Raw genomic sequence first — 19381 nt, 5'->3', positions numbered from 1 at the left:
ACATAAACATGACCAGTTTATAATAGGGGACACTACCTGCACATTTTATGTCAATATAGGGGTCGTATATCACATCTTCCTTTACCATGTACAGTAAACTTGAAACTGCGATTGCACTACAACTTTACTTTAAGTTCGCGGCCAGCCCATGCAATTCCGTGGTTTACAATAAACCCATTACTGGTAAACTTGGTTAGGTATTGGCATGCATTCAATATTGTTTTTTGTGTAAGTATTCTAAGTATACAAGAAAAAAAAAACCTGTTCATTATGATGGTTTGCAGAAAAAAATATGTTAAGCCATAGAAGCAAATCAAGTAGTAATTGCAAAATGTATGTGTTGTTTTTACTTATATACACTGCACCAAAGTTCTTAATTTCAATCAATATAAGTTATTGATAATGTGAAATAAACACATTCTTTTGTCCATCTAACTCTCGGGTGGTTAAGAACGGTGAAGCTATCCTAATTATTGGCTGCGACCTGATACCTAGGCCTTTGCTGGATATCATAAACACTTCACTTAAGCTTAGTTAAGCTTTGCCCAGAGATTTCGGATTGTTGGTGGTTGTCGATGGAAATGATGATTCTGTAAAACTAACTTTTAATACGGATTAACAAATATTTAAACAATTTCAAGATCGAAATGAAAAGTAGATTTAAAGTGAGTACCACATATCGTACAACAAACCAGATACCATCATTCCAACGTATCTGGTGTTTATCCTTAATGGTTCTTAAGTGTTTTTGTTTGTGACTCTCGCTAAAGACTAAACAAATGTAACTCCCAAAAAGTTGTCATTAGGCATGTAGAACGTGCTGCAAAATATCAAGTTCTGTTTCGGATTTTATCCCGGGTAATTGATTACATTCAGTATTAGTTTTAACTGTGATATTGTTGAGAAAACATATCGATACGAAATGTTGAACATTTCATACATCTATCACTTTATTTCATGACTTTTAAATGAATATATTTATCATTTTGATCACTTAGTAATTTTGTTAGATGTAAAACAGACTACATTTTGGCGTATCAACGCTTTGCAATTACGTAATGTATCTGTGCAATTTTCCCTAAACACTAAAACTCATAGCCCTTATACGATGTATATTATGCATATCAGGTGCATGAACAAAGTCTTATGGTAATGAAATTTACAAAAACAGAAAGATAATCAACTCCTTAGCTGGTATTTGTCTTAAACAGTTTATATGTAAGGGGTTGTAGATTATCAGATTGGGACACACTAACCACTGTAAATTTAGGAGAACGAGATGATACGAATTTGCACGTTATGTACATCTTTGTCAGATCATGTGCGAAAGAACTCCAAATTCCAAAGGTGTCCCAGTAGAAAGAGAGTTAAAATGAAACAAATTTCATTTTTAGATTAAGAAGATGGAGCTTTTTGATGCTCTTCGATATTGTAGCGAAGATATTGCTGCATTTTCTACAATGAGAAAATCAGTATTATACGTGTGTGTCATTGGAAACTGCAAGAATCTTTGTATCATATCTAAATGTTAAGACGAGATACAAAGTAACAAAAGAAACAGTAAATATTTTTCAAGTGAATTTTTGAAATACTTTTAAAGTGAATTACATGTATTCTTGGTCGTCGTAAGAGCAAGCTGTTTGGTGTTGTTTTTTCCTATCTCATTCGTAAGATCACTCCATATAATTGAATTTAAGTAGAAAAGCAAGCTTTGATATTCAGCCATCAAAATCGGTCATGTCCATTCGTAGTTCGTAGAATCCTTGACTGACAATTTTATGCGATGATTTCCTATGATAAATCATCATTTCCAGCTAAGAAACATTTAATGACCATTTCATTTTCGTTGCCAGTAGTTACCTTTTTTGATGGATTTACACTGACCTAGCCAGACTATTAGAAAATATATAGATATTCAGTTGTAAACAGTCTTTAAAGTAATTTAAATGATATGGATACATGATATTGATTCGTTTCAAGAAGTGGCTGTACGACGTACACGAACATCAGACTTATATTTAAAGCAGTGAAATATTGTCAATGTCGTTTTTTTATTTCTGAGGAATATTTCACTCTCATTCAGGAATTCCATAATCTAACAAAAACTTATCACGTTTCTCTTGAAACCATATCAATAATAAATCTTTCTGATAGTAACATCTGTTCATAGCATGGTTCGTACACTTCTGCTATAGGACATTGTTTAACACGTTTGTACAAATTTTCGGTACGATATACTAGTAAGTACACTACTATTAAATCAAAAATAAAATATCAATAATTCTGTGTATACCTGAAATTAATTATGACATCATACGCTATAAAACATTTTTTTTCTATGAAAAAAAAAATTATAAATAAAAAAAACCCACGTGCAATATATTTACCCGGAGCACTCCTGGGGTGCCTTGTTACTTGTATTGGATCCAAAAGAAGTCCAGAAACTGCTGCAGATAAAGCCAACAACACCAACAAGCAGTTGACTACAACCATATTGTATACGATGATTATAAGGAAGCACCTTATCACTGAGGTAAAGGTAAACCAATGTTATGTTATATATACGAAAGATTCGAATACTTTAAAGAAGTAAAGCTCCTTACGATTTTTTATTCATCCTGTATGTCAAATCAATCAATTTTGATAGCAATTATAATTTTTTCACTACGTCAAATGCACTTGAGATTTTAAAACATATAATAAATGATAATTTTCTGTCATTTTTTTTTCGTAAGTAATAAGGCTTTTTTTCTTGTCTAAGTTGATATTCATCCTGTTAATGAATAAATGGAAATCAAATTTGCTGACATTCGAAAAATTTAAAGTAATAGTGTGTTTTAAGTAAAATAAAAAGAATGACACTGGCACTGTTTTACTTATTTTTATTAACAGTGATAAACCAAACACTGTTATAGTCGCCTAATCTTCATTTCTGTAAACTTCAGCGAGTAATTGTAACCATGCCAAGCCTTCCACTCAAAACCGTCGGCAAAAGATGAATGACTACCATTTAGGTAAATGTCGTTTAGATTGGCCGAATGGCAGTTTGTGTACCACCAGCCTCCCTTGTATTTAGCAGCAGAAGAGTTTGAATCTTAGTCTTTGGTGTAGAACTGGGCTCCATTATGTCCCGACATAGAATCCCCTTTAAAACCATTTTTCATGAAAATATTGAAAACTAGACAATATCTCGTTGCGAGCAACGAAGTGGTCTTCCGTCCGATTTCTAGAAGGAAATATGACATCATCGACTTTGACTTTCGACAACAAATATGATATGGAATAAGGAGTGAAGTACTAAGACTTTTTTGTATCGCTTTTTATGAGTTCTTTTACATTGCTTTTTAAATACTTGCATTTCTTCCAATTAAGAAAGAAAAGATTAAACTTCTTTACCTCTGGTCCCTAAAAACCCTAATTAGGTAAAGAAATAGAGAAAATCGTTATATTGTTAAGATATATAAACGTATAAATGCGCAGGGGAAATATTGCGCATGCTCAACATGTAGGACGCTTTTCTTTTCACGCACAAAGAAATTAACCGAAAAATGAGAATTTAAAAGACATCGAAAGAAAAATGTTTTTGAAAATGTTTGCAGAAAGTTAATAAGGTGCGTATGTGGTTCTCATATTACAAAAATTGACACTAGTATATAAGATTTGCTAATTTTGTATGAACCAGCTGATCTTCCCGAGAAGAACTCACTGTCCTTTTTCTACGTGTCTGTGTTTGTGATTCTTGTACCATTACCTGCTACCTGTGTTGTGATTCTATACTATTACTGTGTGTTTACCTGTGTTGTGACTCCAGTGTAGATATCTGTGTCGCAGAACCTATTGTGTACGTTTTTGACCCGATTGAATATGTCCTCAGAAAACGCAAGAAAAAACGCGGATTAGATGAGCTGAATAGGTCGGACTCAGGTGAGAGCTCTTTCGAATATCATGGTGAAAGTAAAATTGAAAACTTTCAATTAAGAGATATAATGCAAGGAATCACAAGCATTCAAACAACATTAGCAAACTTTATGATCCGCCTTGACGGTCAGGGCAAGCACATAGACGAACTTACTAAAGAAATAAGAGGCAAACATGGTATACAGGAACGATTAGAACATGTACAAGAGCAGGCCAATGATACACTGTACATTGTAACAGAACTGGAAAACAATTAGAAGAAAATGGAGAGAGAAATTCGGAGGCTACGGGATTATGTAATCCGCCTAGAGTCCAAAACGAACACGCACAGTGCCCAAATTATTGACCTTAAGTCTAGGTCAATGTAGAACAACATAATTATAAGTGGACTAGAGGAAAAAGTGACGGAAAGACGAGTCTCGGAAAATCTACCCAATGTCATCAGGAATTTGTTTATTACAGAATTGGAAATGAAGGATGGGGACGCTGACAATCTACAAATTAACAAACTATTCCGCATGGGAGACTTTGACCCTCGGAGAAAATATCCACGCCCAGTATGCGTACAGTTCTATGACAAGACCAACAAAGACTTGATCATGAGCAGAGTTAAAATACTTAAAAATAAAAGATCCCCCATTAGGATAGCTCAGCAACAGCCAGACGAGATACGGGAAAAGAGAAAACAACTATTCCAGGTACAGAAACAGTATGCAGACCGAGATATCGAGACCAAAATTTAAGGAGATAAGCTGATCTTCACGCAGAGCAACTCAATCTACAGAGACAAGGTGGGGTCAAGACCAACAGCTGATGAAGTCATCACCTGCGACGACGTGACAAAAGAAGTGTTCTCGGGAAAGTCAATGGAGGACAACGGTAACAGGTTCGTCGCACATTCCGCGGCCGTAGATTCCCATAAGCAGGTCAGGAGATCAATAATTGAAATCATGCGTATCGACGGTGTTCCGAGTGCCGCGCATAATGTCTATGCATACCGTTTTGTAAGCTCCGACGGGACCATTCATGAAGGTTTCGATGACGACGGGGAACATGGCGCGGGACGACAGCTACTCAGGACCCTGACAGATAACGAGGTGAAAAACGCGCTCGTGGTAGTGTCGCGATGGTATGGGAGCAAGATTGGACCAAGGCGTTTCGCGCATATCAACGAGACCGGTCTCAGTGCCGCAAGGAAACTACCCGTATCTGTGTAATTTACTGGCCTCGTAAATTACTCAATCCATACATTTGCAAGTGTTCATCAAGTGCTACTAGTGAGTTTATAATTCTACGAGTGAGTTTATAATTCTATTATATATATGAAACGCAAAAAAGTGTATTATTATACATGTATTAATGAATATTATATGTTAAAATGTATTAACGGAAGGGCTGAGTGTTTGAAAAGTTATTAATCATTAGAAGCTATGGTTTCTCTGCACTGTTTATCTATTTTTTTTTGTAATTCGTAATTCTAAATCAACCCCCCCCCCTTTCGTTTCAGCCCATAGTTGATATGAAGGACCACTGTTGTTTTTTTTTTTCTTTTTTGTTTTTTTTTTCTCGTTCATATTTTTTATATAGAAAACAAATATGTTTTTTACTATTTATGTGGGATCAAAAAGAACTACATAAATGTGTCAAAATTATATAAAGCACTGGATTTTTTATTGACCACGATGCCGGAAATAATGTGTTCCAGCCGTCTTGACTCCGTTGTTAGTTACTACTTTATTATTTTCTGTTTGAGGTGCTAACGGGACACATTCTCGATGTACACATGATTCATTGATTGTAAGTTTTGTTCCTTTTTTTTTTCTTTTTGTCATCCACAATTCACACCACGTTGATGGAACATTAATGTAGAGTGGAAATGTCATGTCCATTACTAACGTTAAAAAAAGTATGTAACTCAAGTTAAGGTTGTGTGTCTCCTGAGACGTTAACAGTGACGACTTGTATATATTTACTGATGCTACCTAGCCAAATCACAACCTTCTCGTATTACTATATTTATTTTCTTTTACGAAGAGTTACTCTACATTTAATATTTCCTTTACGCCGATTGTTATTAATCTTTTTATTACATACACATTATTCTCTTAAATATTAGATCCATAATGATTTTTGGTTAATCTTCTCTGTGCAAAGTTGATATCTAAATCATGTTTTTTGGTTCACCCGTATGTGCATCCTGGATTCACGACTTATTTTTTACTCTTCTTTCTCTATCAACACAATGTGGGGGTGCAATATTCTTTTCCACTTTTGTATATCATGGTAGAACAAATAAAAAAACACCAAGAAAACCTCCTTAAAATTTTAACAGTAAACTGTCAGGGCCTTGGTGATGGAAACAAGAGGAAAGACGTTTTTCAAACCCTTAGAAACAAAAATTATCATATATACGTTTTACAGGATACCCATTTTACAGAAAAAGAAGAAAATATGATTAAATCAGAATGGGGTTATAAAGCTTTTTTTAGTTCTTGTAAGTCAAACTCCAGGGGTGTAGCTATTCTTTTTAACAACAACTGTGAATAAGAGGTTCACAAGACATTTAAAGATGATAGTGGCAACTTTCTTATTCTTGATGTTTCTGTTGATGATTTACATGTTCTACTGGTAAACGAATATGGCCCAAATCTAGATACACCTACATTTTATACAAACTTATTACAGCATATTGAGAATCTTTTTACGAACCAACGTATTGTTCTTGGTGGTGACTTTAATTTAATTTTTGATAAAGAATTAGATTCAATGAATTACAAAAGCTTGAATAATCCCAAATCAAGACTTGAATTACTAAGACTAATTGAAATTTTAAACCTTAAAGACTTTTTCCGTGAAAACAATCCAAATCTGAAAAAGTATACCTGGAGAAGGAAAACCCCAGTAAAACAAGCCAGGCTGGATTTTTTCCTAATTTCAGATACATTACAAAATATGAAGAAATTAGGAATATTAGATTAAAAGGTCAATGTATACGATCAAAAGCAAATTGGATAGACCAGGGAGAAAAACCAACAAAATATTTTGCTAATCTAGAATCAAGAAACTATATAAATAAACAAATATTGTTAATTGAGAAGGACGATGGATCAATAATAAGAAAACAACAAGAAATTCTAAGTAAAACAAAGACATTCTATGAGGACCTTTATACAAGAAAGGACATAATAGAAACAGAAAATATACATGAAAAACTGAAAAACTTTAATATACCTAAACTAAATCAAGAGGAATCAGAAAATATCGAAGGTCCTATTACAAACACAGAAGTTTTCAATTTTTTAAAAAACATGAAAAATGATAAAAGTCCAGGACCTGACGGATACACTAGTGAATTTTTCAATTTTTTTTGGAATAATATTGGATCTTTTATTACGAGAGCAATTAATAACTCAAATGAATTACTGCATTTTACAGAACCAAATAAGTTAGGAATCATAACTTGCTTGCCGAAAGCTGGAAAACAAAAACAGTTCCTAAAAAAATTGGCGCCCAATAAGTCTTCTAAATGTTGTTTATAAAATAGCATCAGGATGCATTGCTAATAGGATTAAGTCACTATTAGACAAATTAATAAATAAAGACCAAACTGGTTTTATCAAAGGAAGGTTTATTGGAGAAAATATAAGACTCATATATGATTTAATGAATTATACTGAACTACATAGAATACCAGGTTTATTAATGCTTATTGACTTCGAAAAAGCATTTGATACTATATCTTGGAAATTCATTTTTGAAACACTGGATTTTTTTTAATTTGGACCATCTATAAAAAAATGGATAAAGACCTTTTACAATGGCACCAAATCATGTGTTTTGCAAAATGGATTCACTTCTGACTATATTTATCTTCAAAGGGGCTGTAGACAAGGTGACCCCATTTCTCCATATCTTTTTTTATTATGCGCTGAGATCTTAGGGATTTTAATTAGAAATAATAGGGATATTAGAGGAATTGTTATAGATGGAATAGAATATAAGCTTTCTCAATATGCTGATGACACCTCTCTTATTTTTGATGGTTCGCCTCAGTCTATGGATGGTATTTTAAGAGTTTTAGATTATTTTGCAGATCTTTCAGGACTAAAAATTAATTACACAAAAACTAAAATGGTTTGGATTGGGAGTAAGAATTTTTCAAGAGAAGTATTTCACCATACAAGATGGAAACTAAATTGGAATAACTCAACCTTTGATTTACTAGGAATAAAATTTTCTGTAACTCTAGATGAGATGTCTAGTATTAATTATGAGCCTAAACTGTCAGATATTAAAAGGATTTTAAACCAATGGAAATTAAGAAAACTAACCCCAATTGGTAAAATCTCAATAATAAAAACATTGATTCTGCCCAAATTAAATCATCTGGTGCTCTCTTTTCCTAACCCAGACTCTGATTTTACAAAAATTTTAAATAAGGAAATTTACCAATTTTTATGGGGAAGCAATATTCACAAAGTAAAAAGAAACACTATTATACAGGAATATGGATATGGTGGTTTAAAAATGATAGATTTTACAGATTTTAGCTCTGCTCTAAAGTCTAGTTGGATAAGAAGAATGATTTTCTCTGACACAAAATGGATAAATCTCTTAGAGGCAGAATTACAAACAAAAATTAAAAACATATGGGTTAAAGGTATGGACTTTACAGCTAATTTATGTAAAAACACAAAAATTATTTTTTGGAAAGAAGTTTTTAACAGCTGGATTTTAATTGTAAAAGCAACTAGACAAGAAGTTATGAATGTTCCATTTGAAAACATTTGGCTCAACCCAAAAATAAAAGTTAATAACCGTTCTTTTTTCCTAAAACACTATTTTAATGCTGGTTTTATACATATACAAGATCTTTTTGATAATGAGGGTGTTTTTCTTAGTCTAGAAACAATAGAAAACCAAAATATAAAAACAAATTTTATTGAATATGCAAGCCTAAAGGGAGCAATATTTGAAAGATTGGATAAAGACAATATCAATGAAATCAAATACAAGTCTGGCCCAAGTATACCCAGTCATAAACATATCTTCTTCACCAATAAAAAAGGTTGCAAAGACATGTATAACAAACTTATTAAGGAGAAAAGAGATCCAATTACATCTGTAAATAAATGGCTAGAAAGGGGCATTATTTTTAACAACAAAGACTGGAACAAAATATTTGAACTTCCGTTTAAAATTACTAAAGAGTCAAAACTACAATGGCTACAATTTTAAATTTTACACAGAATAATACCAACAAATGATCATCTTCACAAGATTAAGGTTAAAGAATCCCCAGTCTGCTCCTTTTGTAAAAGAGTTAATGAGACTATTGAACACTTATTTGTAGATTGCTATTGTGTAAAAGAACTTTGGGAACTATGTGAGGAGTGGTTGTTAAGGAAATTGGAAATGCAAGTAACATTTGACAAAAACTTAATTTTATTTGGAAAATATAAAGAGAGAAATTTGTATAAAGTACATAATCTTTTAATTCTAATAATAAAACAATACATATTTGTAAGTAGATTTAAAGAAGTTCCAAAGTTGAATTTTGGTGCACTCGTAAATGAAAAACAGAATATCCGTGGAGAAATATATTTTGCTTAAAAATTGTACATTCTCAGAGTTTGAAAGGCACTGGCAAAAAATATGTGACTTATTATTATGATATACTAGCTATATTTATTAGATTCAATAGGTTATATAATGTACTACCCCCCACCCCCCCCCACCCACTCAGCATTTACTGTTCTTGAGATATATGGGAAACAACGTTTAAGGGGCCTATCCCTTATCCCCTTATAGGGGCCGTTTAACAAAATTTTGAAGGTGGCATATTGTTAAGATCACCATTTTGAACAACTTTTCTTCCGTACTGCATTTCAAAATATTTTACCGTTTAGGAGGAGGCCCCTGGACAAGCCGACCCTCTGAAAATCGCTAAAACGTCACTATCTTAAGAACAGAAATGACGTCATCAAAATAAAAAAAATTAAATTAAGTTTAGATCAAGATCTATTTGATCTGAGAGATTCATGAAAATTATCCGAGCCGTTTTTGAGAAATCGCGGTCACAAAATTTGTAAGAAAAAAAAAGAAAAATAACTAGACATGACCTCGTTGCGAGCAACGAGGAGCTATTCCGTGTGATTTTTTGAAGGTAATATGACCTTGACTTTGATATTTGAACCTTTATCTCCTTATCGGGGCAACATAACACAATTTTGATGGTTGAATTGTGTTAGGAATATCATTCTCAGCATTTTTTATTTCTATATCGATTTTCAAAATAATGCTTTTTAAAATATTTGTTCTGTTTGAGATATGTTATCAATGTTTTGGATTTCTGGTCCCTTAAAACCCCTAATTACGGAACGCATGATAAAATAATTATAATTTATTGTTAAATAAATGTGAGATAAACATTTTTGCTTCCTAAACATATAACAAAATATTTCTCAGTAAAGTTCTGTAGATTAAATCCTTTAGAGCTCTTTTGAGCCTTAATTTGAGGGACTAGCCCTTTTTCTTGATATCAAATGAAATGTCTTTTGATATTAAACATATTTTGTTCAACAAGTGTTTAAAAATTTGTTACCGGTCTTATGTAAAGACGATTTTAGGGGCTGACCCCTTATCTCCTTATTGGGGCCATATGACAAAATTTCGATGCTTGAATATTGACTAGAGCATCATTCTAAGCATTTATTATTCCATATTGCTTTTCAAAAAATTTGTCCTTTTTGAGTTTTAATTGATCAAACCTTTGGACTTCTTGCCTCTTAAACCCCCTAATAACGTAACGCATGATGAAGTTTTTATAATGTATAGTTCAATATGTGAAAGATGAACATTTTTGCTTCTTAAACATATTACAGAATATTTCTCAGTAAAGTGCTCTGGAAGAATAACTTTAGAGCCCCTTTGGGTCCTTGAATAAAGGGCCAGCCCCTTTTTCCTGTCATCATATGAAAGGTCTTTTGATATTAAACATATTTTATTCAACAAGCGTTTAGAAATTGGATACTGTTTTTTGAGCTATCTGGGATAGGACATTTTAGGGGCTGACCCCTTATCTCCTTTTTGGGGCCATATGACAAAATTTTGATGGTTGAATATTGACAAGAGCATCATTCTATGCATTTATTATTCCATATTGCTTTTCAAAAAATTGTCCTTTTTGAGATATAATTGATCGAACTTTTGGACTTCTGGCCCTTTAAAACCCCTAATATCGTAACGCATGATAAAGTTTTTGTAATGTATAACATTAAGTCTGACCCCTTATCTCCTTATTGGGACCAGATAACAAAACTTTTATAATTGAATATTGTTTAAAACACCATTCTAAGCACCTTTTTTTATATATTGCTTTTTAAAATATTGTCCTTTTTTGAGATATAATTGATCGAAGTTTTGGACTTGTGGCCCCTTAAAACCCCTAATTACGTAACGCATGATAAAAATTTTATAATGTTTAGTTTTATATGTGTAAGATAAACATTTTTACTTCCTAAATATATTACAAAATATTTCTCAGTAGAGTGCTATGGAAGAAAGACTTCAGAGACGTTTTAGCCCCTTAATTGAGCGGCAAGCTCCTTTTTCTTGATGTCCACTGAAAGATCTTTTAAAAATAAATTTTAATTGTTCTACATGTTTTAACAAAATATTTTCGATAAAAAAGATACATAAAGAAAACCAAGAAAATTCGCTACAATTTTTACATCTCAATGTTCGGGTCCAGGCGAGCTTCGGCGTCTTTTGTGCCAGACATAAATGATTCACTTTCGACAAAACTACAACTATTCGTCTACAATTCCTGAAAATTGGAATTTGATATCTGTTGTCATTTAGGAGGAGTACGACGGACAAGCTGACCCTCTAAAAATCGCTAAAACGTCAATATCACTGAAACAGAAATGACGTCAATAAAATTAAAAAAAATTCCAATAAGGTTCAGATCAATATCTATAAGATCTGAAAGTTTCATGAAAATTGGCGGAGCCATTTCCGAGAACTCGCGTGCACAAAATCTGTAAGAAAATAAACTAAAAATAATAATAATAGGGAAAAAGAAACCGTACGAAAACAATAAGATCTTCCGTTGGAAACGGAAGACCTTAATAAAATTCATTCATTTTAATAACGCTTTAAACCAAAATATCAATTTATCTTTTCCCACAATTATCCAAATGTTGAAGCAAACCTGAATTAATAATTTTGAGTAATACGTTCGATATCATATCTTTGATAACAAAACAACAAGCAACTTGCTAGGAGACATTTTTCATTGATTTGAGATTGAAAATTACATGCATATTTTCGGGAGTGAGTGGTGACCTCTCTTTAAAGCTCATACAGTCAGAAAATTTTGTTTTAAAATGAATATCAAAATATAACCTCTATAATATATTGATTTTTATGTGCAAAGTGAGTAAGCAATTACTTTTCAAAGTACTAGTATGTTAACTGTTATTTGATTAATATTTTCATTTGTTGTGAACGATGGGCAATACAACCTGATGTCCCAATATAGTCCTCAATTAAAAGCTGGAAGCCTTGATTTTCGTCCCCGATTGAAAATCGCCGGTAAACTGCATAGCGACTTTCCCCGGCAAAATCCGACATATCAATTCGTAGTTCGTAGAATCATTGACTGGCAATTTCATATATGCGATGATTACCTTCAATAAAACTTACCAACATTATCACCAGTAAATACACATTTAATGGTCATTTTAATTCTATTGCCAGTAATTACCTTATTTTTGATGGATTTACACCTACCAAGCCAGAACTCGTTAGATAGGTTTCCAAAACCATATTTATAATCCACCCAGTTTCTAAAAAAGTCATCTGAGCCATCCTGACGTCTTTGTATAACGTTTCAAAGATTTAATCGTCTTTTTTTGTTGAAATATTTCTAAACTAAAGGTTTAAAGGTTTTTAATTTAGTTCGTTCTTTTATCTTAACAAAAAGCTTTAAATTTCGGTTTATCAATAACATTTTTGAAAGGTAATCCAATATGGTATCGATTAAACTAAAACGACTCCAAAAGTAAGATATCTAAAACATACCTCTGTGAAACGAATAATCAAATCCATATAATGTTAGGTATATTGTAAGGAGCGATATTTTATGTTTGTGATAATGTTGTTATAAACTTGTGTTTGATATTACCGTCCAACCTCCTTCATCAGTTTGCTGGTCACAGAAGACGTTTAGTCGTCCGCCTTTCTGGGGATAGATGGTGTACAGTCCGTTTTTTCTATATCCCTCCCACAGGTAATCCTGACAGTCTTTGGGTGCCGGAAATACTAGAACAATTTTATATTTTATCTGTATTGCGTTCTTTTTCATTTAGTGGCTGTATACTTATTGTTTGATACACTTAATTTTAGAAACATATTTTGTAGACTTCAATTTTAAAGTGGGAAGAGTATGTCGTGTCAGCCTGTTATATAATCTACGCAATTATCAAGAGTATTTGGTCGTACACAATCCTAGTATCTCGTTCCATATCTGTTCTAATACAGATATACTATCAAAACTCTTATTTTGCTAAATGTTATTGAGACGACCATTTGACCGATATGTTTCATTCTTTTTGAACAAAAAATATCCGGTGCGACATGGATAGCTATCAAAAACATGGCAGCAACTTTAACTGATAAGATTATTATCGAAAAGCACAATTAAGTGCCAACTTAAATATAAAACTTTCTCTGCAATCAAATACTGCTGTTTCACTTATTCCATTAGTGTAGATGAATATGTTTTCTCGCAATTGATATGACGCAGAAATAAACATTAAAACACAAAGTCAACAAAATACAGATGTGGCAAGATTACCTGGAACATTAGTTGGATGCGTTGTTACATGTTCATTCGTGGGATACAAAAGTAGTCCAAAAACCGATGGAAATAATGCAATAAAAACTATAAGGCGTCTAGTCACTGCCATGTTGTCGATATACTGTTGTTGATAATAATTGTACGTATTGCAATGTTTTCTATTTTTCAGGTCTGGGACAAATGCTTATTATCTCTGTACAAGGAAAATATCAAACTCAAATATTTATGATCTAGTGTGTTAAATATGTAATGTGTGTTTCCTTAGAACATTTTTAATAATTAAAACGCCTGCATTATTGATTCTTCATATAATTATTAATTACATGTACACAGTTTCTCAACCGGATATAATTTATCCTAAACTATACGACGGATGAAATATAAACCCATACACATCGTTTCTGTTACAGCTGCTTTAACCATACCTCTGAATGACGTGTACATGTACTGAAAGTGAGTGAATAATAAGCTATCATTCTTCTTTTTAGTTCATTATCAAGAAACTACAACCTTCAAAATGTATTTTTCATTTATTTTCAGTGTATTGTAGTGCAATTCTCCTTTGTGCTATTGTTTTGTGTCTTGGAGACTGTAATAGAAGATTTAAAGATGGTTTTAAAAAAATTATAGGAGAATTTATGATATCATTATTATAAAGCAAATTATTTAATATATAAAATCTTTATTTTATTTTGAATTCTTTTATAGATACCATTTAATATATTGTGTCAGACATTTTAAATCAAAAAATTATTCAAATACCAAACTCGTACTGTTTAAGTTTTTATCTTAGAATTAATACAGCAGATAAGCCACTCACGGAAACTTTGCAAACTAACTTTTACAGAATAAAAAGCAAAACTCTTAGAATTGTACGACGATGTGCAATCAATGGTTTTATTAAATTAATTTTTTTTTAAAAAGATGTCAAGAAATACCAGAAATTGCCTTGTTCAAACATTAACACAAAAACATTATTTGTAGATGAAAACTTTTTGGCAATCATCATAGAGACATTTCATTTATTAAACATGTTGACAGAGACATGGTTTGTGAGTTAAATACTTAACTAGTAGTTTCTGTTTTTTAAATTCCATTTAAAAAGTAAGCGACTTCAAATATAGACCTAATGAATAACTAAATAGTAGTATTTTGCATAAAAAGACCCTTCTATATTTAGTTCAAAATGTGAGTTTAGCAATGCTATCACAAACGTAGATTTGAAAATCAAAGATTTTTTTTCAGTTAGAAAATGTTTTAGAAAATGTAGAGCGAGAAAACAATATGTCCGCAAGAATTACCTCAACTACTCATTTAGTTCCGGTTCCAGTTACAGCAGTAGATCCAGTCTTAACAATTACTTACAACGTCTTAGCACAAAATTACGGATAAAAACATTCTTGTTTAAATACTTATTTTGATTCAAAAAGAGTGTACACGGAGAATCAAAGTACATGTGTATGAAAAAACCAAATTGAAAAATCGTCTTCTCTATAAAAATAAAAGCATTTACCAATGGAATATCAGTGAGCATAATATTTTTTTTTCGATTCAATAAAGGAAGAGAAATTAAACTGCCGAGAGTAATATGCATGATTTGTCCTTATCTGTGTTTAGATATCTTGATTTGCCACACACGGAGACGTTTTAATCCAGTATGCTTTTGTGTTTGTATTAGATTTCAATATTTTTTTATTCTTTTATCCTTATATTTTGATATTTTATAACAGCTAATTTATAGGTTTAAAACTACACTAAACGTCTTATTTTTATAAGACGTTTATTAGTTTAAAAAAAAAACATTTTGTTTAAAGAACTATGAGCATTGTATATGATCATTTTTTTTATGATAATAAAAGCGTAAAACAAAAAAACTGGATGGAAAGATGGATGGATGGGTGTGTGGAAGATGGATAGATAGACAACATGTTCTGATTTTTTTTCGTATTTGTATGTTCCGGGTTGTTTTGTTTGTTTTGTTTTTAGGGATTTTTTTCTCGATATGGTACTTAATTCATGAAAAGAAAAGAAGAATATTTTTCAATGAACTAAATTTATGACGTAATAATTAAGTAACACAAAAAGCATCGATACGAATGATGTTTGGCAAAAGACCTTGATCAATATCATGATTATTTTGAAACAATGAATTGATCAATTTCATAGTATGTGTTTTGTAAAGTTCTATTTTGATACAACAAAAAGGGACATCTACTAGTACGAAAATACTAACGCAAGGTCATTCTGAATATTTTCGTCTTCGTGTGATAAATAATATTGAAAACATCTGATTTGAAATAATTTATAGTTTAACAGAAGTTGTCACAAATGTAACAGAAAAACACTTCTAACAATAGTTAGTTTGCATGCCGAAGTATGATTGTAAAACATGTAAAACCAATATGTTGTCAGAAAAGTTTCAACTGTAATTGTAGAAAGCTAACGCCTAATCGATTTAGCTATTGAAGAAAAAAATTAAAATCTCTATATTATTTTGTGAAAGAAAATCGTTTTCATAACACTATATAGTATAATCAGCCTTTTGTATATGAAACAGTGTTTGAGGCGGTAAGGGATACCTCCATATTGTGACGTATTTCCAATCAAAATAAACAATAAAATAGGGTATAATTTTATATAATTTGTTACCTGCATATGTGTTACCTAACAGTTCGTGCAATGGTCAGTAATTACGAATTTGTTAGTCACGAGATCGAATCCGGCAGAGTCCTTTCATAAAAAAAAATAATTCTTTGCATTTTTTTTATTCAAACATATTTTTGGGTCAAATATTGTAAAACTACCAAGTTCTAAAACGGTCAAAGTATTTTAATTGTACTTTTATTCAAATCATTATAGACAGGTGTCTCATACCACCATAGTTTTTTTTTTCATAATAAGTGTTCCTCATACCCTGTCTTTCAGAAAGCATATTAATGACCTAAAGTATTCAAATCTTCATATATAAATATCAGGAAAAGGAAAAAAAAGTATCAAAAATTTTTTAATCTCATAGTTGGTCAAGCTAAATTTAAAGTAAAGACAAAAACATTCAAGCGTTAAGTATTATTTATTTGTATTTTCTTATTTATTTGAATTTCTGTTCGGGTATATTTAAAGATCGACATATACTAAAAAAAAACTCCGCGGTTACCGAAGACAACATACTTTAAAGACAAATACTTTTACTTAATTTGATAGATTTTTAAAGAAATGTAAACTTGCATTGTGAAGACAAGAAACGACATCCATACCATACTTGTAACTCTAAGCTTTATGCAGTAATCAGTGGATCCTTTAAACATTATTGAAAAAGTTACAGAAACCCTAATACTATAAATCATTTGCTTTAATCTTTTAGTTTCATTTAATTCTGATACAAAGTGTTACAAATGTAATAATTTGGAAAAGAAAAAAAGATTTGAACTTGGAACTTGACCAATCGTGTTTGTGACTGTCATTTAAATATAGGATCTCTCATGATTTACGATGGTATATGATTTTTATCCAATATACCATCGCAAATCATGAGATATTCTTTTTATCACATGTTTTACCTTGTTAAATCTTAAATTATAATTGTTAGCCGCACAACACATTCACTGCAAGACGTCAACTACTTTAAGCGTGGAAAAAAGTTCCTTAAAGATAAAACAAATAAACATTTCATTTTCGAGCATATCTTTATAAATTCTTGGGGGGAAAACAGCATCAAATGCTTCTCATTTATAACTCTACACTTTTTAATTGAATTGTTACTTTTTTAGTCTACGTAAATCATCCGCCTGAAGCTATGCAATGTTTAATTATGAGTTCACGTGGCGTAAGAACACATAGTGGAATATAAAAAAAAATCATATAATGAGTGATATCAACTGCATATTGAGGTAAACATGTGATAAATAATTATACATGTAAATATTTCTACTTAATGGTGTGTGGTAGATCGATATTTCGTTTCTATGTATTATTATTAGCATTCCGATACCGATATGATTTTATTCTATTAGTTTGGTAAAGCCCACTTTATACGATAGCCAATAACTCAATGACAGTTGTCTTTGTTCTCTTTTCCGTATATAAACCCATGTAAGTCCTTATTTGACGAGGGAAACAGCTGGTTTCGCTAGCTACTTTTCTCCTGAGTCCCCGTCTCGTCTGTCTATTTGAGGTCCGTGTTAAAGTTAGGTTTTAGGGTTGGGGACTTTAAGTACTTGCTATTGACTTGCGTTCTTATTTTGTTATAATAAATTTATAAAGTGTTGCTAATCTTGGTTTTCATTTACTTTGAGCTTGATTTATTATATCTGGTTTATCTATATTGAAAGTAAAGTCGTTTTCATACCTTATCTATAATTTAGTAAGGTTTAATTCTTAATGTAGAGGTCAAAATCAGTCTCAAAACAAAAATAAACACAACGCGAAGTACTGATAAAAACCTACACAGCACTGACCTGCTACAGGTGTCTTGATTTCAATGATTCTTTATCATCTCGTAATTAGATTATCTATAATACGGAAGCCCATTTAGGACCTATCAAAAAATATTTTTGAATTTGATATAACGAATTCTTGAATTTGTTAAAACGAATTTAAATCGTTATAACGAATCGTTAAATCCGTTATAACGAATTAAATTTGTCATAACAAATTTTAGGAATTCGTTATAACAATTTTAATCTGTTATAACAAATTCGCTGAATTCGTTATTTCAAATTTTGAAATCTGTTTTAACAAATTAAATTTGAAATAACAAATTCTTGAATTCGTTATTTCAAAGTTTTAATTCGTAATTTCGGTTTTTAAAATCGGTTATAACATATTTTCATCCAATTTGTGGTAACAAATTTCATGTTTTGGGGAACAAATTAAACGGGGCGGACTTCATTTGTCCCATATCGGCGTACGACGAAATGTGCCGATCAATTGATCGGCGATAAACGGCGAAATGGTAAATAAAGTGAACTGGCGTAAAAACAAAAGTGGAGGGACATATTGTCACAGCTGTTGCTGTAACCATGGTAACAGATGTAACAAACCCAAAAGACACATTACTTTATCGGCTTTGCTAGAATTCCTACATTGATAGAAACACAATATTTAAGAACTGCTATGTATTTTCACAAAAAAATACCATGCAGGATATACAGATTTGTTTCGACGGGTTTCTGCTCAAAATTCCCCAAAGAAGATGGGGGAATAAGATGGCGCCAATGCCCATTCGGTTTAGTAGTGAAATACAATTTTGAATTTATTTTTTTTTCCAATTAAATCTATTCAAATATATTATAATACAAGTTTACAAAATCACAATTTCTAACTTTATTCAGTTTTTAATATATTTAACAAAAGAAAAGAAAAAAACAATATTGTTAGACATTTTTGCGGTATCGAACCCATCATATAAAACCCTAGGTATTTAAGGTTAGCTTATGTCAGGTACTCTAACCACTGAGCCATTTCAGACACAACAAAGTAGGCTGTTCAAATACTATGTCTGACTTTAACCACGAATTTACGGACTTGTATTATTTTTTCAAAACGTTGGATTGTTGGGATACAGAATGATATTTTTAATGTATAGTGGGTCATCTCTCC

At 31.6% G+C, this 19381-nt stretch overlaps 1 pseudogene; it reads right to left on the bottom strand.

Moving 5' to 3' along the window:
• Window positions 1-2909: 2909 nt before the first annotated feature.
• LOC128158183 (techylectin-5A-like) lies at window positions 2910-13893 on the bottom strand (annotated as a pseudogene).
• Between the last annotated feature and the right edge of the window lie 5488 nt (window positions 13894-19381).

The sequence above is a fragment of the Crassostrea angulata genome, chromosome 8, assembly GCF_025612915.1.
Source record: "Crassostrea angulata isolate pt1a10 chromosome 8, ASM2561291v2, whole genome shotgun sequence".
NCBI lineage: Eukaryota > Metazoa > Mollusca > Bivalvia > Ostreida > Ostreidae > Magallana > Magallana angulata.
This window is presented reverse-complemented; position numbering and strand designations above follow the sequence as displayed.